Source organism: Thermobia domestica, chromosome 1, assembly GCF_964235325.1.
Source record: "Thermobia domestica chromosome 1, izTheDome1.hap1.1, whole genome shotgun sequence".
In the NCBI taxonomy this organism is placed as follows: Eukaryota; Metazoa; Arthropoda; class Insecta; order Zygentoma; family Lepismatidae; genus Thermobia; species Thermobia domestica.
The window spans coordinates 214652952-214680247 of NC_137454.1; positions in this window are offsets into that span (position 1 = coordinate 214652952).

Genomic DNA, 27296 nt, shown 5'->3' on the forward strand with positions numbered 1-27296 from the left:
GCGGTACAGTAGTATAGCACACCAAATGAGATTTGTGGTGAACAAATATTGCACGTAGATTTTTGCAGAGTTCTCCCATTTTCCTCTCTCTTCCTTCCACAATTATATTCATTATCAACAACACTGTCTCCCTTAGCTTCGGAGAATAATCGTGAGAAACTAAAAGAAAAACTATAAAAAAAAAATCATGAAACATTTGGTAGGAATAAGCACTTTTGGTCACTTGTAATGTGTACGCGTTTGCATATTTTTCACATTACAAAAGTAATTAATCGGAGGTTTAAAATACCTCGAATAGTAAGGACAATCAAGACCTTCGAAACTAGGGAAACTTACGTAAACACTTGCAGAACTGGCTCTTCATATACAACTAAACGATGAATATATCAGTATTTCCTTTCTTAATCCAACCATAATACAGAATAAATTTTATACCTTGCTCGTTCAGACTAATTTGTCGTCTTTCATTTGATTTTTCTTGGCTTTTTATAACGAATCAGGACAGAATATAACGTAACGCGGCTGACTACGCTGCACATGGGGATAAACCGTGACTTGCTAACTATGCAAACGAAACAGTTTCTTGCTGAAATCTTTAGTTTCCGAGTTATTGGCCTTGAAGTTTAGAGTTTGCATTTAAGTCAAATTTTCGGGGGAAGGGGGAGGGGATCAGCTACTTAAAACCAGAATTGGTAGGAAGATACATGGAAGAAGCCTGCTGAATGTCAATTTGAAGTCAGACGTTAAACTGCAGTGTGTATCTATAACAAAAAATTGCTACAATGATGAAGGACGAGTTCTATCTACATTTACATTAAAAAAAAAAAAAAAAGAGAGAAAAGTAAAAAAAAAATCAATATCTGATTACTATTTAAGCATACCAACTTAAGTTCCAGTTTTCAGGCTGTTGATTGCAAACGATCACTAAAACAATGTCACGAATCCAAACGTCCCTAATAAAAGGATCTTTTTTCTTTATTAATATTACATCATAGTTTGCTTAATGAAGTGAGGGAAACAATTCTGTGTTTGATCACAAAAATACTTCTCATGTATTCACGTAAACAATACACACGGCTGAAACAGCAGAGGGAGAAAAAGGAAAAAAAAAAAACTTCCAAAATATTTACATTATATTTAAGAGAAACTAAGGAACTTTTTTTCCCCTATACATTTTGTTTCTAACTCCATTCCTATGTCTTTCTTTGCTTTGACTCTCCTCTGTTTAAAAAGTGAATCAACGTGTGTGAGTCACTGGTCCTATTAGACGATGTTCAATCACCGACAAATTTAAACGCTTTTATTTCCGCTACAACTATCCAAGGCAGAGGACTGCATTCAAACGAGGGGAAATGCGACAAAATATCTTTCCCTAAAGAAAGGAACGATAATATTATATATATATATATATATATATATATATATATATATATATATATATATATATATATATACACTCGTCTCCACATATCTTGGCACTTTTGTGCATATTCAACCATTTTTATTGTTTTTTTTTTTTTTGTTTGTTTTTTCATAAATTTCACTTTTACATTAAAAGCTATTTACATGAAAGTACCTGATACTAACAAAGTACTCTAACAATAAAAGGAAGAAACGTTAGAAACAAAAGACTGTCACGGTGAATTAATTACATCCACTTCAGTGCAGTTTGTAAAAGGAATAGAACAAAAAAAATACATACAAGTAACAACCACCCCACAGTGTTACCAATTTTCATTTTCATTATATTAAAACAGAAAAAATTACATTTTAGTACCAATTCAAGCAAAAATGAGGTGTACAACAAGCGACAGGATACACAGTGATTGGAGGTTGGACATCCCCTTCCCGTAGCCTTCCAGATAATTCAATCAACACAAAGAAAGCAACAGAAAATAAGCCAGAACACTGGCAGAACTCTGTAGTGACACAAACACATTGATTGTGAGACCATGATATCTGTAAACAGGTAGTAATCAAAATGTACAGCACTTTTAGCCTATAGTCATCGCTTGTAGCGGAACTTGACCATTATTCAAAACTTCGTTGTAACAGTGATAATGTAGGATGAATTTGCACCACTCACTACTCTTAAGACTGACCTATATGTTTAATAAGGTTTCATTCGGGGAATTGAACAAGCCAGGGGAACGGGGAGGCAGGAGTGTTCAAGGTCATCCTGATAGTTCGAAAACTACGCCTGGTCACATCTGGTTCAGTAGTAGAGCATTGTCATCTTCAGAGACTAACACAACTTTCCTTTATAATCACATTCCATACATTTATTTCTACTTTGGAGAGAACACATCCGTACTAAAATATGCACCCGGTCGACAAAAATGTCAAAACAGCCATTTGTAGTGCAGTAACTCATGCGTTAAGAGTACTAATAGGACCAACAGAACACCATGAAATTCCGACCCACAGAGTACACAGCCAGTGACATGGTTAGCAGTGGGAAATTGGAGTCCGGAACACACACCTTTTTGAGCGTCTGACATTCTGAAAAACCCGGCTGTTGTTGAAAACCAGAAAGATGACTTGTCGGGCCATATTCTTCTCTTCCAATCACGCGGTATATGTTTTATGTTCTAGCGATCACCTTTCTGACGCTAATGCATTGATAGTGGTGATTTGAAGTTTAGAAGTCATAACCCGATCATGGATGTTCAGGCTATGAAGCTCTTGTCGGACTAGACTAAAGAAATAGATAGAAATGATTGATTTCTGCAGTTAGTTGTGCAGCACTAGTCAAATGGTTCTTTATAACACATTTTCAGAGTATCGCGATTCCTCTTACAAAGACATGGCCTCTGGATACTATTTTATCTTCTCTGATTCTGTCTTACCACGAGTCTAGTAAGCCGTCATTACATTAGTCACTGTATATATTCATATTGGCTGTACCAAAAGCATCCGTTTTGAGTTAACATATGGGAAATTAAAAGAAAGGAAAATTATTGGAAACAGATGGTTTTTAATCGAAAATGATTATTTTTTCCAACTGTACCAGCAGTTTGGGATTCACAGTGGTAGGGTGCCTAAATGTTAAATGAAAAAAAAGTTTCCAGTTCAGCAAGCTGTCCCAATGGAACAAAGATATGCAAAAATTGAACACTCACATTGTTGTATGAGCACCTTAGAACACCTCGAATCCGTTTTCGAATAATGCTGTATTGTTGGTATGGTGAGAGCCCATGGGAACAACATGCCAAATTGGCAAGGCTGTTTTTTTCGTTTAACATAGCGCGTTAGGGAGCCCAACTGTTGGTGAGATACGAAAAATTCCACCATTCTACACTGAAAACCATTTATTTCTAACAAACTTTCTTTGTCTATTTTTCGTAACGTTATTCATAACGGAGTTGAATGTTCATATGAACCCGGACTTCTGATACACCCGGTGTTTAATTCCAACTGCTCCGCGACGTGGGAAACAAAGAGGTCAGCGAGAGAGGAGATCCCGAGAACGATCTTTAATAATAATAATAATAATAATAATAATAATAATAATAATAATAATAATAATAATAATAATAATAATAATAATAATAATAATAATAATAATAATATATAATATTAAATAAGCAATTAAACTATCGATCAGTGTTAATCCTCCATTACTGATCAGATCATACATTTATTTTACGGAAATGTTCTTTATTATGTAAATCAAGTAGTTTATAATCCTGCGCCGACATCGGCAAGTTTAGTGTTTAATGATTTCTGACTGAGATTAGAATTCCACGGTAGAAAAAAATGTGAGCGGGAAGGAGTCTTACCATTACGTTGCTAAATACTACACATTAAGATTTCCTCCAACGGAAAAGGAACAATGGCAAGCTCTTACGTTTATATAGGGTGGTCCGTAAGTGTGGAAACACCTTAGTAAGTGATAAACGCTGCAAAATAAAACGAATGTAACGATGTATGTGGGGAAGAGATGGGTGGGGGAATTGAAGACACATCACAATGAGGTCCGCCATCTTGAATTTTACGCATTGTCTTAAATGGAAACCATAACATCGAATAAGTAATTTAAATAGCAAATTTTCGTAGAAATTTAATGATGCTGTTATTTTTGCTATAGCGCTAACAAAGTTATGATTGTTTCTTTGTTGTGTTCCCAACAAAAGAAGTTAAGTCATACCGCAAGAACTACCTACAAGCTGCTACAGGATGTATTCAATGTGTCACATTGTGGTCAATTTTTAACATCGGAACATGAGCCCACAATTTGTTAGACATGCTGAACAACTTTAATTTTTACCGCATACGCAGCATACTTCACATGGTCACCAAACGTACTAGTCCAGTGGCGTCAGCTCAGGGACCCGCAGCACCTAGCATACCAATCAAGGCATTAGGAAACTATTAATCGAGGTACTCAAGGATACAGGTACCATAATGAGGTTGATCACCGCTGTGAATGACCCATCCTTCGACAGCAGTGATGACAAGATGTCTTCTCAGATATGTCGATAACCCATCGTCGTAAGAGTCCCGTCAATGAAAAACGCGAGTCCTTCATACACCACACTTCACCATCACCTTGCCGGGAACATCAGCAGATGGATCATCTTCTGTAAGGTGTTGAAGTTGCAGCTTAGAAGGGTGGCACCGTTTCAATGACATAATGCACACCATTGAGATACGACTAACATCAGTTTCACAGGCTTCACTACACGTGCTTCTATTAGGACTTTTACTGACTGATGTCAACACTGCAACACTTGTTGCCTTGTCTGTCGTCGTACGTACTTTTGGGTCGATCTGCCACATTTCCAGTTTCTAGGAATTCTTCCATATTTCCAGTCTGCAATCACCCTGGTGTTTCGTTCTCCAGAGATCAGCACGATTTCAATGCGCTCAGTATGCGTCAAGGAGATTTTCTCCAAAATAAATCACCTGCAACGACACAAGCCAAGAAACGGTCATAATTTCATAATGGTTAGCGCTACAGAAAAAAAAATAATAGTGCCATTCAATTTCGACAAAAGTTTGCCATTAAAATGACATATCACAAGCTACGGTTTCCATTTAAGACAACAAAATAAAATTCAGGATAGACCTCATTGTGCTGTGGGCTCAAACATTTCCACCATTCCTATTCCACATCTACATTGTTACTTTGATTATACTTTGCAGTGTTTAACACTTATTAGGGTGCTTCCACAACTTTAGCTCATCCTGTATTCTGAAAATATGAGTATCATCCTCACTTTGTGACCTGGTTTCTGTAAACATAAATATTTAGTTACTCTTGTCTATAATGTCAGGGAGTTTTTTTCTTTCTAACATGTTATTCACGTTACGTAATGATAATACTACTGTCCTTTTTCATTCTAAGGAACATGGTAGCTCAGAGCTACAGCACATATCTTTGGTGCTAAGGGCGCCTGGTTTGATCCCAGATCAATTAGTTTTTGATAGGCTATATTGTGTCCTTAGGTTTTCTCGGGATTCTCCCTTTCCTCCCACATTTTCATTCCACCAATTATTTTATAATTGTATGCTTTTATTAATTGTCCATATTATTTAGCTAAAGGGCACAATAGTGGAAATAAAAGACAGAACTTTAATCATTCTAAAAAATTTTGCAGCAAATACTACTTCCTAATTGCTTTTAAATCATTTGTCTAATATGTTATCTAAAATTCTACATTGTACGAGGAAAAATCCACATGAGAACAAATCTGAAGTAGTGCAACGAAAGGAACATACAAAAAACAAACAAACAAAAAAATATCATCATCAAGATTTGAAAAACTGTGTAATGATAGTTTTATTTTGTAATCATAGCTTTTATAGTAGCTTATCAATGCACAAGAAATAAATTTTATGGATTAATAGAATACAATGACAAAAATTTTATATTAGGATGCTTCAAATTCTCAAAATTATTTTGGCCTGAACCATTGTTGGAATTTGCATAGTTCCAAACACGATTGGTAGTTGTACCGCCATTTTGTTTGATATCCCGTTCTTCTCCCTCCTCCCTCACATTCTGTAATCTCTCCCTTGTCCTTTCCAACCCCTGCCACCAAAGCCAACGAGTTTTCTCTCCCTCGTATACCCTTCCCCCAACACACACGGTCTGCCTTGCAGAACTCGGTACTGGGCTGGTGATGAAATTCCGCGCGCTCAATCGCTTCAAAATGGCCTCAGTGGAATTCAAATGGAGATTGGATTGGCCAGTCGTTTGCGCTACCCTGGTCACGATTTTCAACATTACACACATACACTCACATAAAATATATAACAGCGGTTTTAATGTTTTGAAAATATTTCCTGGGACAGTAAGAAATCTGTAACACATCAACTGAAAATCATTTACTTCATTTCCTCACCTTTCTCGGAGCTGAAAAGAAATTCCGTCTGTCCTTGGCATGACAGACGAGAAATTATTAAAAATTCTTCTTTTAACGTTGCTGCAATATAACAATCCTCTAACATTAAAAGAAAATGCGACTGTAAACAAAATAAAATAAAGTCGGAAGATGAAAACGGCATGTAAGCACATGAAATTTCTGGATACCGTATTAAGAATTGTTTGATAGTTGCATTTACTTTCAATACAAGATACGTACGTACAGAAAAGTCAACACATGCTTAAGAATATCAGAATGCGACAAGCATCACGCAACAATACAAACCATTTTACAGTTTTACTTTCGCAGACTGTCTTATGATAGGCAATCCGATTATCGCCTAAGTTTAGTGGGTTGCATAAGGCACGGTATGTTACCTCTGTAATGAAAAATTCTTTCTGATTTCAAGCTTTGCTTGGGTATGTTCATTATAGGAAAGATTTATATTGCATGTACGGAAATAAAACTATGCGAGCTGTGGAGGGCAGACGGATGAAAGCTTAATATTAATACTACTATAAGCCTGTCGCTCAATGCAGGAACATTTTCAGAGTATTTGTTACGCTGTCCATCATCATTTTAAAAATTATACACGATAAAACATACATACATACATTACATGTATACACACACACTGCTTTCAAGTCTTTTGCTATAGGTAAGAAATTTGAAAGTACAGTTTATGACGTCACAACTGTCAAATTTCTGCACAAAATGAAAGTAACTTATTGAAAAGAACTGTTAGATAATTTAGTAGTATTCCTTAAGAATTAAAACTTAGTTAAGCGAAGCCCCGAAAGACTAGCGGCTTTTAGTTGTGTATGAGGTCAACACGTTTAGAGTCTCAAAACATATATATTTTATTTGCAAAGCGCTTCTAAAAGTTAAGTGGTATTTCCCAAGTAATTTGAACTAGGTTAGATAGATCCATAAGGTATTCTTATTTCTACAAATTTTGATAGGTGTGTAGCTTCATTTTTCATCTGCTTTCTCTATCTTTTTTTTTAACGCGCTCTACATTGCACTACATAAAACTAAATATATAAATACAACAAAGCAAAATATAGGAAACTATTAATATTTATGAAAACGAACATACGTAAAGAAAATCTATTTAAGGCAAAGTTCGACAAACCTTATCAAGTAGAAGTAGGTTTCGACAACTGAATACACTTGAAAAAAAAAAAAAAAAAAAGGAGGGGTTCTTTCTATATATGAAGTAAAAAGAGCAAACATTCATTTTGGCGTCAACACAAGCAAAAGACAAAGCTACGGCAACAAAAGCATTTTTTTTTCTTTTCCTTTTTGCCTATCTTGATGACGAAAGAGGAAAAACGAGAAATTGCAGATGGAAATGGTGGTTGGAGGTGTCAGGGTGGTTGCCACCATACGCAGAGAGAGAATTGGAGAAAGAAACGAAAAAAAAAGGAGAGGAAAATGAAGAAGAATCAAGCTTTCACTTCGCCGCTTACTTTATTTGAAGATCAGCGCCGTCCGAAATTTCCATCTTAGTGAGATCTGCTATTTTTTATCTTTCCGTCTTTTCCATGCAAATCATGCAAACTAGGGAGAAAAGAGTACGGTCGTACTATGATGGAAACTAGAACAAGTCGACTAAGTCTGCAAAAGAGAGATCTATTCGCCAGAGGTAAATGGGAAGAAGAGAGGAGTATTAGTAGTGACTTTCCACAATAAAAATTAATTACAGTTTCGAAAGTTGCAAAATCAATGTAGAAATTCAGAATATTTTCAAAATTTTAAATCACTCGCTTCTTCTATCACTATGACGAACACACTGATTTAGTTTGAAATTCTTTAGGTTTCTTTTTTAATAAATCGCGATTGTCCTTCGAGGTTAAGGGAGACTGTGATGATTATGAAAGATATGGTAGAATGAAAGTAGGATGAAGGAGAACCACAAAAAATCCACCATAAAATCTACTTGGCGAGAAATTCTTTAATTGATGGGTGCAATGCAAGTATACATTCAAGCAGTGGTGTACGCAAACGGAGTTTTGAGGGTTTAAAGCCCCTCTTCTGAGAAAGGTGTTATGGAAAGAAAGATAGCATTTACTATATATTAGAGCGTTTTTTTTTCGACTTCCGATATTCCACAATAAATGTGTTTCTACGTTGTTGGAGAATCTCTTCAATGGAAAAAGTAGCAGGAATGTTTTGTGGTTAGGACCTCCTGAAATGCTTCCTGCAACTGATAATGAACAGTTGCAACTAGCAAAGAACTTAGTTTATTTATAAATATTATTTATTATCGAATTTTGCTTTGTGAATCAGTAATTTTGAAACAGAGATATTAATGGTGTTACAGAGATATTAATGATGTTCAAACGCTGAAAAAAAAAAAAAAACGAAATCGCATTAATTAATATTTTCAAGTTGTTTCTGCAGTATTTAGTATGCATCAAATATTTAGTACGTATTGATTCTATATACACACAATTTTCTTCCTTCACCATTCATACAACAATTTGTTACCTAAGTTTTACTTACTTACTTACTTAATTTTTGCAATAATTACATATTTCTAAACTTGTTCTAAACGAAGAGTTTACGAAACCCATGTCTAGTAGAAGGTCTTATTTGCTTTCCTTCTTTTAATCACAACTAGATAACATTATGTACGCCATATTCATCGTGTTATGTATTCTAAATCCTTGGGAAAAGAATCACAGAACGTAAACCAAGATTTAATCATTTGAAAAAAGCAATAGCAAAAACATAAATACTGCATAAGCTAAATACTAAGAGAATGTATGGTTGCTGAAAGAGATTCTCATAGGGAACTTAGGACCAAACCTACATTTTTCTCCATGAAAATAAATTTTATTATATATATATATATATATATATATATATATATATATATATATATATATATATATATATATATACACACTTGTTCCATCCTCATTTCCAAACAAACACACAGTTTTCATCTGTTCGCTAATCAAAATGGAAACTCAACGATATTTGCAGAGAAACAGAAAAAATAATAATAAGCCTTTAGGGTGGGAAATGAACAAGAAAGAATAAAAAGTACACAAGGTGGCAATCACCATGACTATCTCATCACACCAACAAATGGATTCTGGTACCAACAATGACAAGATACGAACCGAGAACGTGAAAATCAAATTCTGTGTGTAGACTAAACGCTCCAGGCTTATAACAGGTAACTCTAACAAAATCCATCACCTGTTCTAATCAAGCCCAGAGAGAGAGGGAATGGGAGGTCGTCAAAAGTGATTTTGTTCCGCGCGAAATGAAGCACATTGAGGGAGAGGGAGACATGTAGCCAGCGGGGTCGGGAATCAGCTAGCTATATTGGGAGGAAAACTCAGGCCAAAGGGGAGGTACAATTTTCTACCTCTTCTCTGTGTTATGTATTTTTCCATTTTTTTTCCTTTGGTGACAAAATATCACGAAAAACAGGAAACATGTACCTAACTTTATATATAAACTACATAGACAAAAATATACATTACATACATACGAAACTGGTGAGATGTGGTTTCGTTTATCATATGAAAGTCGATATATAACATTTTCTCAAAAAAGGTTTGTAAATAGAAGCTTGATAGAGAATTGTACGAAATACAAAAGAAGAACAAAAGTAGCGTTAAGTGTCTGTAAGCTAAAGAGAAATTGTATACGTATATAGTGTAATATTAAATAAAAGAACTTTAGGGCTTCGAGCGTAATGTTTACCCACAAAGCCCATTTTGCTAGGGTCGTGTTATATCTTGATATTGCTGTTCGTTTAAGTTCAGCGTCCCTATTCAGTACCCGATACGAACTGTTTCAATGGAGTTAAACTGGTGTCCGTGGAAACCGTATTACTGCTAACAGATACTACGTAAGCAGAAGACAATAATTATGTAAGTTCCTGTTGAATCAGTCGAGAATGTTTTCAGACGATAGCAAAAAGGTGGCTGACATGCTGGAGGTTACGTGGAATTTTAGCACTTATATCCATGTGAACTTACGTGAAACTTCTAAAATTAAAAACGATCTCTATTAGTATTAAATTTAAGAAGGATGTATTTACACCCACCCTGTATACTAATTCTGACGAGTTTTATCGTCATTTAGCCAAGTGTAACTAAGAACAACGAACTTTTTATTCTGTCAAAATGGTTCCACTAAACCGTTCGCTTACAGATCAGATCATTATGAAAATTCCCAAAGGAGAAAACAAATCTCTAGTTGTTACTTTGCTTCCCTCCCAAAAATTAGAAAATAATTCCTCCCTTAAAAAAAAAAAAAAAAAAAAAAAAAAGTTAAATTAAAACACGCTTCAAAAGTTTGGGAACTTCGCCAAGTTACATGAAAGTCCATCCTCCCGAAGGGAAAACTAACTCTTCATCAAAAGATGGATGCACGAAAAGCAAAAAGCACTAGGGACAAGCACATCGTTACTATAAGAGAAAATGAAGCAAGATATTTTTAAAAGTTTCAAACAATACTCTCACACTCTCTAACACACACACACACACACACACACACACACACACACACACAAAATGAAAAATACATCTATATAAAAGCAGACAAGTGTATGTCAACTGTCTTCTTGGTTTACATTTTGGTTTCTAGTTCTGCTTTCACCAATTCCTAACTTAGTAAACTATACTAACTATAAACTGCAAACCTTTTAACACTAGGTATATCGAGTTTTATGTTCCAGTTCCTTACTGAAACTATATATTGCACTCATTCTTCCGTATCACCATGGAAGGGTAGTTTCTTCCTTAGGGTACCTAAGCTCAAAAAACATACCGTACCAACATTCTACAGCAGCGTTTTCCAGTAAGATTTTAAGACATCGCACGGAACGAGAATGTTATGCAGGAAAAATACCTTTTTTTTTTTTTTTTTTTTTTTTTTTTTTAAGGATGAAAGGATGAAATTTTCTCTTCTTCATTTAGTTTGTTTAGTTTCATTCCCATGTTACTTTAAGTTTAAATAACGTTAGCTAGTTGAGCCTTCTTACTCCATGCACTTTGCTTTAAATCTAATACTCCAACAATAGAATGAACTAATACACTCACCTCCTCTTAAAATGTTTGTATTGAAAATCACAAATGCCTACACACCTCTGACACAATATTACCAGAGTGAACTCCATCGGCTAATATTCTTAACTAAATATTTTTAACACATACACTATAATCTTAAAACTATTGATCTTAAAATAAATATTATATATATATATATATATATATGGATTGAACCACCTATCTTTTGAGGTGTGCATACCTATTTTTAGCAATTCCGTCCAAATCAGTTTTCACCTCGGAGTTTCTTCACGGCTATGTGGATAGCATAAGCGCCTTTAGCATTGGAAGGTCCGAGTTCAATTTTAGGCGGGAGCTCATATGGTTCGAATCCCATGTTAAGCTGTAGGTACCAGTCTCTTATAACCTCGCTGCTGAAATGGACGCTAAACTCAAATTTGATTCAATCTAACATTCCTCTACACATGTCCAATACTCGGAGTTTGAGCTTCTCAAAAACGGGATAATATAGTCAATTTCTTATGTCTTACAGCTGGATCTGAATTTTCTATGTAGATTGTAAGCCTTAGTTTTATCTTGGATAAGGGTCCATATACATTTCTATGGTCAATTTGAGTATCCAAGTAAGCCTTATTTTTACTCAAGACAAAGGAAAAGTATAAATCATAAGGAACACTGTAGTAAAATTGAGTGATATATACACGAAGCACGGTGGCTTAGTGGTAGAGTGCTCACTTCCAGTGACAGGTCCCTAGTTCGATTCCCGGTCACGCGAGCTTGTGGTGCATCACATCGCATCCGTGGATTTTCTCGAGATTTTCCCATTTTCTCCAACATTCTCATTCAGTAACTACTCACTTCCATGAATCATCCTCTCTTTTACCTTAAAGGTGATAACACTAAGACACAAAATTAGACATTGCATTTCACGACATTACTGTGACATCCAAGTGAAAAAAGCTCATTTGAACCTGACTGTACATACAAGTAAGTACAAATAAGGGGAAAATTAAGACGAAAGTAGAGTAAGAATTGAAGCAAAAAAAAAAAAAAAGTGAAGTAAATGAAGATACAATGTTGATGGTATGTATAAAACAGTTGAAATGCTGTTCTTCCTCTACACACTTAAAATTTGTACTTTTCGGGGAATACTTCAAATATACGCGAAGGGAGAAAAATGATAAAAGCAGAGAGAGAATTTAAAAAAAGAGAGAAAGAAAGGTAGTAGTCCAATTTTCTCCACCTCTAACCGTGTTCCATTTTCCATCTAGGCCCCCTTCAAATAACCTCTTCCAGGCACTCCCTCACTCATCCTCCCGGAATCCAGTAATCCAGCATATACGGCACGAAGTACGAGGAAAAGAGAATGAGAACAAAAAAAAAAAAAAAAAGTAGGAGCAGCAGCGAGACTTTAGTTGTTCTACCACTACAATTTTCCAACTACTCATTTTTTTATCACTTTTTTTCTTAAGCCATCGTCAATCCTCCTTCCGCTTTTCCTTTCAATTTTTTTCTTCTTACAAAACTCAACACCAAGTATATTATTTCTTGATCCCCAAAGCTTCTGGAAATATTGCATTATTTTCCCTTGGCTGCTATCGGCACAACGGATCTTCCGCCTTTCCTACCATTTTGTCCTTTGCTGGGTTTTCTGTTTCTTTTCTTTTATTTCAATTTCTTCTTATTCTACTGCTGCCAATCTCCTTTACTAACACTTCACTACTCTGCCTATTGTTTTTCGCCAGCTTTGCTACACTATTTCTTCAAAAGAAAGAAAAAATACGAAACTTTTCACTTACAAAACTAAGAGGAATGACTACAACAATAAGTTTATAGTATGCATCTGTAAGTTTTTTTTTTCTTTCCTTTGAGTTTCAATGTAACACTTTGAACTTATCTTCTAAGCAATAAAGACCACATACGACATGAATCAGAGCAGAAACAGTAACAAATATCGAGAATTAGTTCTTTTTTAGTCGATTCAGGGTGCTCTGTTAACATTTTATTGAAACCGAAAGCGGTAGAAAGCAACCATTTCCGGTTTCAACGCTGATTTCCATTAAGCAAAAATATTAGGAGATTGAAAAAAAAACGGTCTTTCGGAATCGATTGAGCGTTTCAAGAATAATTTTAATCTTGGTCTTTATTTTCATATGTCAACCGGAAGTGGTAAAAATCAACTATTTCCGATTTCAACACTGATCTCAATTGTAAACAATGGCAATACAGAGAAATAGTTTTTTTTTTTCTAACATTGATTCAATGCTACAAGAACAAGTTCAATTTCCGAATTTAACCCTTTAATGGGCACTGTTGCTCGCAAGCAACATCGCATTCTATTGCGTTATCCGCACGAATTATAACCTCTGTGATCATTTAACTGGCATTATTGCTTTCATACAATATTCATACACATGATTTGCGGGTCGCTTCTTTAGATACTTCTAATCTTTATCAACAGGGAACAGTGAGCTTTATCTCCTACTTTCTGCGAAAGTTCTTTTATTATTATTATATTATTATTTGTGGTTTCTTGCTCTGTAAGAAAATATTTCAACGAAACTGTTGATAATTACTGAGAGTATTCTTATTATATTTGACCATAATAGGGCAATGTTGCTCAGTAGCTACACATAAGATCTATTTTATGGCAATGTTGCTTTGAAATAAACACCCTTTATTTTGTAACCAAAGTACAAAAATACTTTAAAAATTACGAAATTATGATCAGAAAGACCATAAAACCAAACTAAATATTTTATAATTAATGCTATAAATGCATGCCCATTAAAGGATTAATCCTCTACTGCAAACGGAAATGGTGGAAACATACTATTATTTCCGGTTCTAATATTGATTCCAATACAGCGAAAACGGCAACAAGAAGCGACGAACTGATAGGACGAATTTCACCTTAGTTTTATTCTTCTACTGAAACAGGAAGTAGTAGAACTACCGACACTTTCCGTTTCAATATTGACTCCTAACTCAGTAATAATTGTAAGAGGAAAGTGAGGAACCTTTTTGGTATGGATTCAGTGTCAGATAAGCAGGTCCATCCCTCTATTGCAGTCAGTAGGTATGCATCTGTATTACTTTCGGTTTCAATTTTTAATTCGTATAGTTTGAAAGTCCACTGTAGCTTCACAAATGTGGAACGAAACTCATTTTCTTTTTAACTAACAGTTTATACGTAATTACGATAAATCTTTAGGGAATTACAATTCTTGATAATTTGAATGTTTTCATAAATTAAATAAAATACTCAAATTTGTCGGTACATTATGAGATAACCAATTATGTGCGACACTGTTCTAACGAACATTTATGGTGGAAACAAATTGAAATCTTCTAATTTAACGGCACGTGGTTATGCCTTCTACGCTAAAACAGATAAATGATTGAAGACGACGACAACAACAACAACAACAACAACAAAAAAGAGTGATTATAAAATAATGTGTGAGGAAACGAAAGAATCCCGAGAAAAACCCCGCACACGATGTTTACCCCAAACATGCATATCCTGGAATCAAACTAAGGACTCTTCGGACCAGAGGTAAGCGCTCTACCCTTTAGCTACCCTGTCCCTTATTATTTCCGGAAAAGCTGTTGTTGCCGACTTAATAATAGTTTCACAATGAGAGTCGCGAGTATAGTGACGCCCCTGGCAAAAAAATTCTGTTCCATGTACACACTTATTTGCACATTTGTTCATGATTACCTCATTTTTTTCCCGCCTCAACGAGATAAAAAATATTACGAATACACATACATTGGAGAGTAGAATACTAACTGGACTCTTGTATCTTTAATGAACTCAAAATAAATAGCTATGAAGTTTCACAGCGACAGCGTCATCAGCACAGAATTTTAGGACAAGTCTGCGAGACCAACTTTACGCCACTGGCAGACGCTCAACTCGCCAGCACCTCACTACTGCCGTTTCCAACTTGTCCAACAATCATACTTTGACTAACGTGAATATATTACGCTGTATCACATGCTTACTTTTTCTTTTTAGTTTCCTCTTATGTCTATCCACAATGTGGATTTATTGTGTATACAATATTTTAAGAAAAATTTTAAACATCGTACTGATAGCTGCGAAATTATTACTATTAATAATAATAATAATAATAATAATAATAAAGGTCTTCCAATAAAACTTCCAGTACAATAGTAGGTACGACAAATTGTACAGAGAAATCACGAAGACAATATGTACTCACGTTATTTGGACCAACAGTACACACGAAAAATTCGAAATCAATATACTTTTTTTTATTTTTTCTTCTTTTCGATTATCTTCCTTATATCGATTTTCTCGTAATTTTAGTAATTTCCTTCACTCACCTCATTCCACCCATCAGTATATTCAAATCTTACCCATACATATCATCCTCCCAGTTTTCAAAAGAAATGTGAAGATTATCAAGAGATGAGACAAAATACTTCTACAAATCCCCTACTTTTAGTCAACTGACGTCTTATCTTTCCAGAGAAAAAGCCAGGTTTTGTTCCCAAATACTTTGTCAATGCTTCTAAGCAATCCCTTCTCCCTTTTAAGCCAAAGAAATTAAAGCCAGAAATCGCTTTCTAATACTGAATTCCATTCATTGTTGAAAGCCGGAGCATCGTCTAACCCAACAACGTTTCTACTTCTAGTCATGTATTGAACAAAGAAAAAGAGAAAGAAAGAAAAAAAGTTGAAAGAGATTTCCTCCTGAATTCTTTTGAAACCGATACGGATAGGACATTTCATGAATCTCTTTTCCAAGTGGAAAGAACTTTAGAGCTAGAAAAAAAATACATGGGAAAACTAACAGTGCAGTATGAGTATACTCACCGACTGGGTTTAATTTGTAGGTTTTAATTCATAGAACATACACAATGTACTCACAAATTTCTTTTTTTAAAAAAAATCGAAGTATTTTTACTAATCAAACGAATTATTTTATATACTATTTCGATACAAATTATGAAGAGGTAGAAAAAAAAATACAAGACGCTATCTTACTTACTACAGTATACGGCCACCTAACTTTCTCTCTCCGGTATGTGTATATTGAGATACGTCGATACCGGACTTCTCGAATTATAGTAGGTTAGCAGCTTTGGTTTCGTTCACGGAGTTAACAAGAGCCATGTCTGTACACAAGTTTGATCCATCTCAGATTTGTTCATTAATGAGACAATATGAGACAAAATAATAATAATAATAATAATAATAATAATAATAATAATAATAATAATAATAATAATAATAATAATACGTATTCTGCCTGTTGTCAAGTCCTGGGACTTTTTTTTAAAAAAAAATAAATCTTAGGTTTGTGTCTGGAAATGTTTCTTTCACGTTTCTCGATCTTCGCTTCCTCCTTTAATTAACAATATTTTCTTCTATTTTTCGAATCATCTATCAGTTGTGTTCTTCCTATTCCTCGCTTTCCTTCCATCTTTCCTTCTGTAGCAGTATGAAGAAGACAATTTCTTCGCAAGATTTGTCCAATCCAATTCCCCTTCCAACGAAGCATAATGATTAAAAACATCCTCTTTCATATCCGTTTTAAAACATCTTCGTTTGTTACTCACTCTGTCCACTTTACCATCTCCATCTTCCTCCAATACCACATTTCGAAGGTCTCTGAATATTTCTTCTCAAATTTCCGTAGTGTCCAAGTTCTCTGAACCATATAGTCCAATACTCCATATATACTCTATATATAGCACTTGGCCAACTTCTTAACAGTTACAAACTTCAACAGTTAATTGTGTGTTTCTTCAAAGAGAATACTGAAATCTCTCCCAGCTGACCATATACAAGGTAAGCATATCAAAGTTAGTATATTCTGAACTATACAAGAACTCCTGTTTAACAAGATTAGTGCTGTACTTTTTTAATGATCTTGGTTCGATTAATTTTGCTTTACATCTTTATCCAGCACTGAAAATATAAAGAATCATACAACTACTTACAACTGAAAACCAAACTGTGAACTGAATCTCATATTGTATGGTGGGTACAGAGAACAATCATCTAAGATGATAAGGACGAACTCCTCCCTACTACATTACTTTCCTACGAGTAATAAGTTATGCATCTTACATATCAATGTTTCAGTAAATTTAATATAAAGAATATTACTGATAAAGATTTTAAATTCCTGGTCACACACTCTTTTCTCTCTCACGCATGAGAATTCAACAATTAAAAAAAAAGAAAAAAAGAAAGAAAGAAACATACATGACCACCAAAAGCGTGGACAACGTAAATTTCAAGGGAGAAGATATTATTCTAATCTGTGTGCCTTTTATCATTATATACAATAAACTCCCGATTATTCGACCTAATGTAGCCAAAGGGCACACTGAATAAAAACTAAAAAGGCTGTTGGTCCATCTATACCATTAAATATATACATAATATAATGGTATAGATGGACCAACAGCCTTTTTTCGAAATACGCTCTTATTCCTATTTTCTGATCTCAAGTACAAATAGTTTGTTATGCACTGTACTGTCAGTTTTAAAAATGTATTGCAGAAAAAGAAATCCCGAGGATAAAAATATTGTTCGCATTTTAAGATAAATTTTATAATGTCTAAAGGAAACACAAACTTATGTACACTGTACGTACATACAATTTTAAAATAAATAAAACATTAACGTGGCACTTATGCCTTACAGAAATATGAAAGGTAGACCTAACAGAGTCAAAACTTAGTTTTTGGAAAAAGTCCTTGATAAATGATTGCTTTTCCTTGTCAAAGTTGCATTTCTATGAAGGCATTACAAGTCGAGTAGATCATTCAAAAGATTATTCCTCGTTTTATTATCGAGATCTTTCTTTTTTCTCTTTCCTTTCTTTCTTTTCTTAACTAGGCCGGTTAGCACAGAGGCAGGAGAGTCGGGAGTATACTGTATCTGCTTGGTATACGTACTAAATTTATACTTAGAATACTTATAAACATGGAACTAAGCACAGCGCTAACCTATTTTTGATAAGCTATCATTATCTTTTAACCACCGAAGATATTTCATTTTAGGCACACATGTTCCTTCGCAAAAAGTTCCCGCGGTAACAACTGTTAGTTGCTTATTTCTCTATTTTATTCCGTTGCAATGACGTAGAAACAATGACAATAGTTACGAAAATATTGCTTTCCAGTCTGCCGTAAAACTCTTTCGGACTTCTGGTTCAAGTAATTTTCCATCGTTGACACTACACACCAAAAGGAACTTTAGTGGTTAATAATTTACAAGTGAACTATAATCACTAGGTTACCAAGAATAATTTTAGCTTCAAACCACATAACAAAACAAAAACGCTGTTAATACTTAAGTGTATGAATATTGTGCTTACAACAACAACAAAAGTTTACAGCTTTAACGCCTGGAAAACTAATATGGGAAAACGAAAAAGAAAAAAAAGCAGGTGGTATTACGATGACCTTATTTGCAACACACGCGTTTTCTTGAAGCACGATATTCCACTTTGTAGAGAATTTATGCATCCTGCAAACTTCAGTTTGTACAGCCATTAAAAAGTCTTAGCATTATCTAAACCTGGCATCGTTATTATCTTCCCTCGACTGCGAAACATACTTGCATATACATACATACGCACGGGAGGAGATAAGGTTTACTCAAGAAAACAGCTTCTGTTTTCTGCTCATTTTGTCACGCAGTATAGTCCCCAAGAGAAAAGAAAATAACGTCTCTAAAGAAAAAAGAAAGAACGAAATGCTCAAGAGGAAACTACCAAGGATCATTAACATTTCAAAGTGCATACAGTTTATAGTACCATACACAAAATAATAGCAAATACGATGTTTAAACATGTCTGCTAAAAACAAAACTTCTTACAACCTTAAAAAAAGAGCAGCATAAAAATTGTACGTTAATGAACGTAAAATTTGCATCTAATCGCAAGGCAATTCAAAGAACTTAAATTCAAAAGAAGAAAAATACCGTTTCTCCACCCACCCACCCACCCACACACACACACATCCCTCGTTTCAATGGACTAAATGATAACAATAACGGTTCGATGTTACCGATTGTCCGTAAATTCCGGCAGTGGCTAATGTTCACAATTACATTATCAAAGGAGTAGGAATAATACTATATTCCACTTTTAATAAAGCACACTAATGTAGAACAACCTGATGCTCTGTAAATATACACGACACAGTAAATTCAAGGTTTTAGTTTTAAAATCAGAACACTGATACAGCGTAAATATGCATTACAACACAGTTAATTGAAAATTTTAGTTTTAAAAAAGCACAACACTGGTACACCGGAAGTATACACTACAGGATGAGGCATAAGTCGGTTAACACCCTGATCTCGATTCTTTCTGGGATTGTTAGCGACATCTTCCATCGAATACGCGACAAAACGTACTAGCGACAAAACGTACCACCGACAAAACGTACCACTTACCCTGAGGGCTGCTTGTGAAGGGTTTTCTAAAAACACTTTAAATAATGACAAGCGACAAAACGTACCACTTGCCTGGAGGGCTACTTGCGAAGAGTCTTCCAATCAGCCATCAAATAATGACAGGCGACAAAACGTACCACTTGATAGGACAGTATACAAGTATATATATACCGGATAAAATAAGGTTAAAAGTTGAACAGATTGGTTGTGAGAAAAGTACCGATGCAAGACCAAGACCATGCCTGCAAGATTCTCGCAACGCGAAGACCATACCTGTAAGATTATCACCAGACCAAGACCAGCAGGAATCTTGCATATGCAATATTAGAATATTTGCTGATTTCCATCACACTTTATCCAGGCTTTGGACTGGCAAAATAACTATATAATGTATAAATATAACTACTTTGGCGTGTTTAAAATCAGCTGTGGTTAAGCTATCGTCAACATTTTTTCTTTTTCTTTTTCTTTTTTCTTTTTTTGGTACGTATTTTATATTTTTGCTTTTCATTTTATTTACATCAGCAGCAAGAATATTTTGGTCTCTTGTCATTTTAGAAGATTCTTGTAGTTTATTCCAGTTTCTGTATGTAAGCTATTGCCTTTAAGCAAGATCTTAGACTACCATTTTCTTCATAGTGGCGCTTCACTGTTCTTTCAAGGCGTTCATCATACTTTATGTACTTCTTCTTCCTCTTGGAGCTTCGAATGTTTAACTCTGACCTCAAAAATGCACAGTGTGATCTCTCGGCTTCTTCCCTCAAACAAATAATGACGTCTTTAACGCGCGGGTTTCTATTCTATCCATTAATTAAATCACATCTAAAAGTGAGACAAGTGTAATATCAGAGAAGGGGGATGGGATAACGAGTCAGTTGTTACGCCATGCCAGCTCTGTTGGCCCGTGTTTCACGATGCGGGCAGGTGTTTTCACGATTCATCTTACAAATATCTCCCAAACCGTTACTCCCTGTTAAAAATCTTAGTGAACCTTCTTTGTAGAAGTAGTCTTAGAAATAAAATGAAAAACGAACAAACAAGCCAGACTGTACGATAACGAAAATATGAGTGATACCGTAAACGCTTCCAGAGGGAGGGGGTCTCGATTTTTACAAATATCCCCTAACCAGTTACTTCCAGCTATAAATTGTACTGAATCGTATTTGTACTACGTAATCTTAGGGGGGAAAAAAGAGTGAACGCGCTAGGGTATATAGTAACGAAGATATGAGTGATGCCATAAACGCTTCACAGGGGGGTTTAGGGGAATAGCGGGATAAGCATCGGGGAGAATTTAGGAGAATTTTGAGAAATTATACCTTTACATGTGTGCTAACGATTGGTAGATAATTCATCTTGCTACAAATTTGTTCTGACATTTTCCCTTCATTGACCGGGCTAGTGGGCAATATATATATATAACCGGGTCACGGATAATTCGCAACAGAAAATGAAAAGGGGTCAATTCCCACCAGGAAAGCAAAAGGAGATAGGTTATTCGTTATACGTACAATATACCTAATAAGAAAAACACTTGTAGATGAAATATAAGCTTTAGAAATATGAACTACTACTACTACAACTATTATATTATTACTATTATTATTGACCATATAGGTTCGAAGGCCAATTCACCAAACTCTGTTGACTCCATTCTTAGAAGCCCATTATTATTATTATTATTATTATTATTATTATTATTATTATTATTATTATTATTATTATTATTATTATTATTATTGAAATACTATCAGCTGAACTTCCTATTTGCTACTTATTTCCTATTTTGATGAATGTTGAACAATGACTTATGAGAAATGATAACTTCGATTAAAATTTATTGTGATTACAGAATTTAGCTTGAAGTACCGTGATGAATTCAATATGCTATTTCGATGACAGCAGAAATTATATTCTTTTGACACACATATTCATATGGCCACGTCTCTCGCAAGAGGAAACCAAAAGTGTCATAAAATTCCTGACGTAAGTTGTTAATTTATCACATCATTAACTTCACGAGTGATCAAAATGATGTGTTTGTGCATATAGCTTTCATTTTATTTATAGACCCTATTAATTGCTGTATATTTATATTTTATTGTTTGTGAAGTCAGTGTCAAGATTTTGTATCCTTGGCCTTTTTCTTTTGGCGCGAACAATTTTTTTCACTCATTCATGTCTGCATACTTTCTTTCATCTGTAGCGAAATGGATCCTCAGAAATGTGCATCGGAATATATAAAAGAGCAACCTTTGGTAGATTTAGGCCATCTGTCCCGAAGGAAAAGAAAGGATGTTTCCATGCTTCTTTCCTACCGCGTAGGGTCTTTGTTTCTTCAATTCCCAGTTTCAGTACAGTGCAGTTTATTGTACGTGTAACATGGAGCACGCTGCTAGTACACTTGGAGTGGAAGAGCAATTTGTTTTTTTTTTTGTTCTTATACCTACCGTACTTGTAGCATGTAATTATGCTGCTGCTAGGAATGGTAGGAAGCGACTATGGGTGAGGGATTGGATAAGACGTCGTTATGGCCATGGTATTCACTCCTCTTTTACCAGAGTTGAGGATCAATGACAGTCATTCTTATTTCAACTACTTACGAATGACTGACGAAAGTTGTTCTTTGTTCAATGACGTCACTCATGATGAAAGAAACAACTGTCCATAGGCGGTCAGAATCTCACATACAGATGGATGTATGAAATATATAGCTGACGTATATAATATACGTATACATGTGTAGTATACGGAAGTTTGTTAGATGTCAGACACCCTGCAGCGACATGATATAATGTCTAAATGAGAAAAAGGCAGTAACTATGTAGTATATGGATAACGTATGCTTCGTACAGATTTCCGTACTAATCGTAAGGATTCCATATATTTGTACAACATACCGCTGTCCGAATAACGGATTTTTCTCAGTGTACACATAATTCTATACTATATGCAATAGTATCATATATACTTTGATTTTCATATTTATATTGTCAATGTAAATAGCAACAATACAAAATATCAATATCAATATCAAAATACCTGTATGTTTTTTTGTAGTTTCAATCAAATCATAGGGTCAGATAATGGGGGATCAGGGCCGTCTTACGCATCCTTTTGCATTGTTTGCTTAATATATGGCCAAACATGTCTTGAGGCTGTGAACTGTGGAACCTTTTACGTACTGCGAGCAGTGGCGGTTTTAGCGGGTAGACACGGGGCTACCCAAAAATATATAAAACTGAAAATATATAAACACTAAAAGATATAGTAAAAAGTAAATATATTTTCACTTTTTCTATTAATGGTAAATAATTATTTAATAAACAGCATCAACAACTACTGTAAAAGTAATTTCCTATTGTCATTAATCAATCGAATGTGCATATGTATCCATACGCGAGGAGCGGACCTACCCAAAATTAAAATCCTAAAACCGCCCCTGACTGCGAGCTTTAGCATGTTGGAGGTGAACTACTGGAAAACAATACAATTGAAATGACTTGATACTAGACCGAAGTAAGTTTGTTTTATCTTTGTTTCAGCTATAATGTCAAAAGGTTTACTTGCAACTGAGTCAGTCAATTTTCAATTTCTATGCAGTTAGCTTTCTTTCTATTTTTTTATTTTTCTTTAATCACATTCATTTTTACTGATATAGATGTGAATAACGCTGCTAATAAGAGAATAGTATCTAGTTATTTTTCCAAGAAGAACAAGTAGAATAACATCTAAAATTTATGATAAAACTAAAAAAAAAGAGTTATTCTTCTTACAGAATTATTGCGAAAAAATGAAATGAAATCTTTAAGTTCTACGTCCCACGGTTAGGCTAAAGGAGACGGTGATGAGATATGAATGAAATGGTGGAATGAAAAAAGTGGGAGGAAACGGGAGAACCCCGAGAAAACCCAGGAGCATGGTGTTTGTCCACCACAAAGTCCACACGGCGCGAGCTGGGATCGAACCAGATACCCCAAGCAATGGAGGTGAACGCTCTACCACTGAGCCACCACAGCTTCTATCTACAATCAAAATATAGGCATAATTAGAATAATTGCAAAACCTAAGGATTTCTGCTCAAGTACAACCCTGAAAACTATGTACATCGGTTCAAATTTCCATTTAATCCATCATATATATATATATATATATATATATATATATATATATATATATATATATATATATATATATAATATTATTTGGTGACAATCAGTTTATCGGAAAAAACATTATTATTATTATTATTATTATTATTATTATTATTATTATTATTATTATTATTATTATTATTATTATTATGAAAATTAGTAATTGTGAAAGATAATAACTTCGATTAAAGCTGCTATGATTACAGAATTTAGCTTGCAGTACCATCCTGAATTCAGTATGCTATTTTGATATCTGTGAGGAAGCTAAATTATTTCGATGCCTACATTCATGGAACCGAGCTGTTAACAAAAGAAGAGACACTTGTTTTCCCTGGCGGTCGTAAAAATGTGTATTTTGGCTCTTCCCCCTCCAGCCCAAAAGAAACCCTTGTTTCGGAAGCGGCGCAACTGGATTTTCTTTTATGTCAGCGGGAGGGCGATAGCAGGTAGCAAGCAAGACGGCCCAAAAAGTTGGACACTGTTGAACTTCTTGCAAGATGGAAAAAATGTTTTATGACCCTATCAAGACTATGTGTACACGGGGAAATATGGTAGGGTTTCAAGATTTTTTTTATGACAGCTACAAGATCTTGTACAAGATCTTTTATGGTGTAGATTGGCCTTAAACGGGGAAATATGGTAGGGTTTCAAGATTTTTTTTATGACAGCTACAAGATCTTGTAGAGCGGGGGACACTTCTAAATGGTACACCTTAGCCGTAAATCTCCATATGGCTGTACCATTTAGAAGTGTCCCCCGCTGTACAAGATCTTTTATGGTGTACACGGGGTTTTATTCCTTTCCAGCCTGCACTCACTCAAGGTCAACTTTTTCCTTGAAGTGGTACGTTTTGTCGCGGATTAAATATCTGAAATGTTTTAATTAGTCCATGACAGGTTGTAATTTATATAAGTGGTACGTTTTGTCGTGGAATACATATCAGAAATGCTTTAATTAATCCATGACAGGTTGTCATTTATGACAGGTCATCAAAAGTGGTACGTTTTGTCGCGAAAATTCAAGTGGTACGTTTTGTCGCTGGTACGTTTTGTCGGGACACCATCACCTGGAACAAAAAAAAAAAAAAAAAAAAAAAGCCAAATTTTCAACCTTTGTGACCCAATTTCTAAATCAATAACGGTAGGCGAAAATGGACTGCACCACTGTTTCCCTGAGAACGAGCTCGTGTCAAATGATACCCCACATGCTCCCTTCCCAATTAAAAATCCAAAGATGGCCCCCATGGCAACTATGTAGTGCAATATGGTCCATTGCCCACCCAACCAACATAATACCATGAACCAAGTGTAAACGTCAAGCCGTTCGTGTGCTACAAAGGTTTAACCGACTTATGCCTCACCCTGTATTACGTAATCAATTCAACATTTTTAGTTTAAATTAAAGACACTCAAACTGAATCAACAGTTACTCCACATTCTGCCTCCTGCTTCCGCAATCAATTAAATTGAGTAAGTAAAACCGAGAGATGAGTTTATATACAATACAGCGCACAAACAGTAAATATCCCTAATGCCACCATTTTAAGTTGAACTCACTACATCACAAACTTGTAACTGTCATATTGTTCATGCTGGTTTTGTATGTATACCCCATATAGTGTTGTGTTTATGACATTTTTTTTCTTTTTTGTTAGAATAAAAGAAAGTAAACAAAAACGGAAAGCAGGGTAATTTGTATTAAAAGCAGCATACTATGAAACAAGTTCCACTTCTACTTTTGACGATTAATAATTTTATTAATGACGAATGATATGGCCTTATTTCTGATACAGTGCTGGGACTTATTATAGGTCATGATGAAAATAATACGACATGTATTCATGTTACTCGTATTTGTAACAGCTGACAGATAATAAAATAAGTGAGTTTCGTTTCACACTTCCAAAATATTGCAATTCAATACTCAAACTTTAAGTAGTACAGTCACGAAAGAAAGTATTCTTTAGTTGACAAAATGTCTTTTCCTAATAACAACTCAACAATAAATTAACCTATTAGAGTACAGATTTTGGCAAGTTACCAAATTATAAGTATTCTAAGGCTAACAACAAAAAGATCCAAATTAATTCATTTGTTCCCGAGTTATTAGCAAAAGAAAATCTGTCAACTGTCAAACACTTTCTTTTTCGTGTGTACCTATATAACTACTGGTTGCAATAGATTAATAAGATCGAAGATAGAACCTGTTCCTTGGACGCTGAATTCATATCAGAAAGCCATTACTCATTATGCCTTACTGTTTTTGTTCTATGGTAATAAATAGAGACCGGATGTTAGGCAAAATGCCTATTCTTTAATATTAAAGATAAGATCAAAAATAACGTTTTGAAGTTTATATGGGGGGTTATAGTTTCGATTTAAGCCAATTTTATTTTGCCTATTTTGCCTATTTCGACCTTTGCTGCCTAAATAATTGCTTTAGTGCCTAATGTTGCCTATTCTATGCATTTTCTTCAAATTAAGCCTTCATTGAGAAAAATGTAATTTATATAACATAAATAATACACACATATATGTGTAAATTAGGTGTTTGTAAACACAAGCACGTGGTACGTTGCAATATAGATACAGAGTGAACTTCAAAGATGTGCACATACTTCGAAAAGTGATTAGTGATATCAAAAGAAGACAAGCAGTCCTCGTGTATTTTGTCTAATTCCGTGTCATGTACAAGTGACAGGATGCCAACTTGGAATCGAAAATCAAATCCTGACAATTCGAACAGAACCGAAAAGTGTGCGCATACTTCGAGAGGTGATTCGTGACATGAAAAGAAGACAAAAAGTCCTCTTGAATGTCACGAATCACCTCCCGAAGTATGTGCACACCTTTATGTCTCGTTCCAATTGTCAGGATTTGATTTTGGATTCCAACTTCGCCCCCTTGTCACTCCTACACGACGTGGAATTCGACAACATGCAAAACGACTTTTTGTCTTCTTTTCATGTCATGAATCACCTATTGACTTATGTGCACATCTTTCAGGTTGTCCCAGTACATATGGAATGCGCAACAAGCTTCGTTTTTATATATACAATAAAAGAATATAGTAACAAAGAAGTATGTTTCTATATTCTTTGAACATTATCTATGACTTGAATCTATTTTTAATTATATTGAGTATTTATCTTCATTATTTCGAGTAACATTTTAGTGCCTATTTTACTGCATATTTTTAAAACTTTTAGTGCCTATTTGCCTGCCTATTTTCCAGGTTTTTAGTGCCTAAACATCCGGTCTCTAGTAATAAATGTTGAAACCGG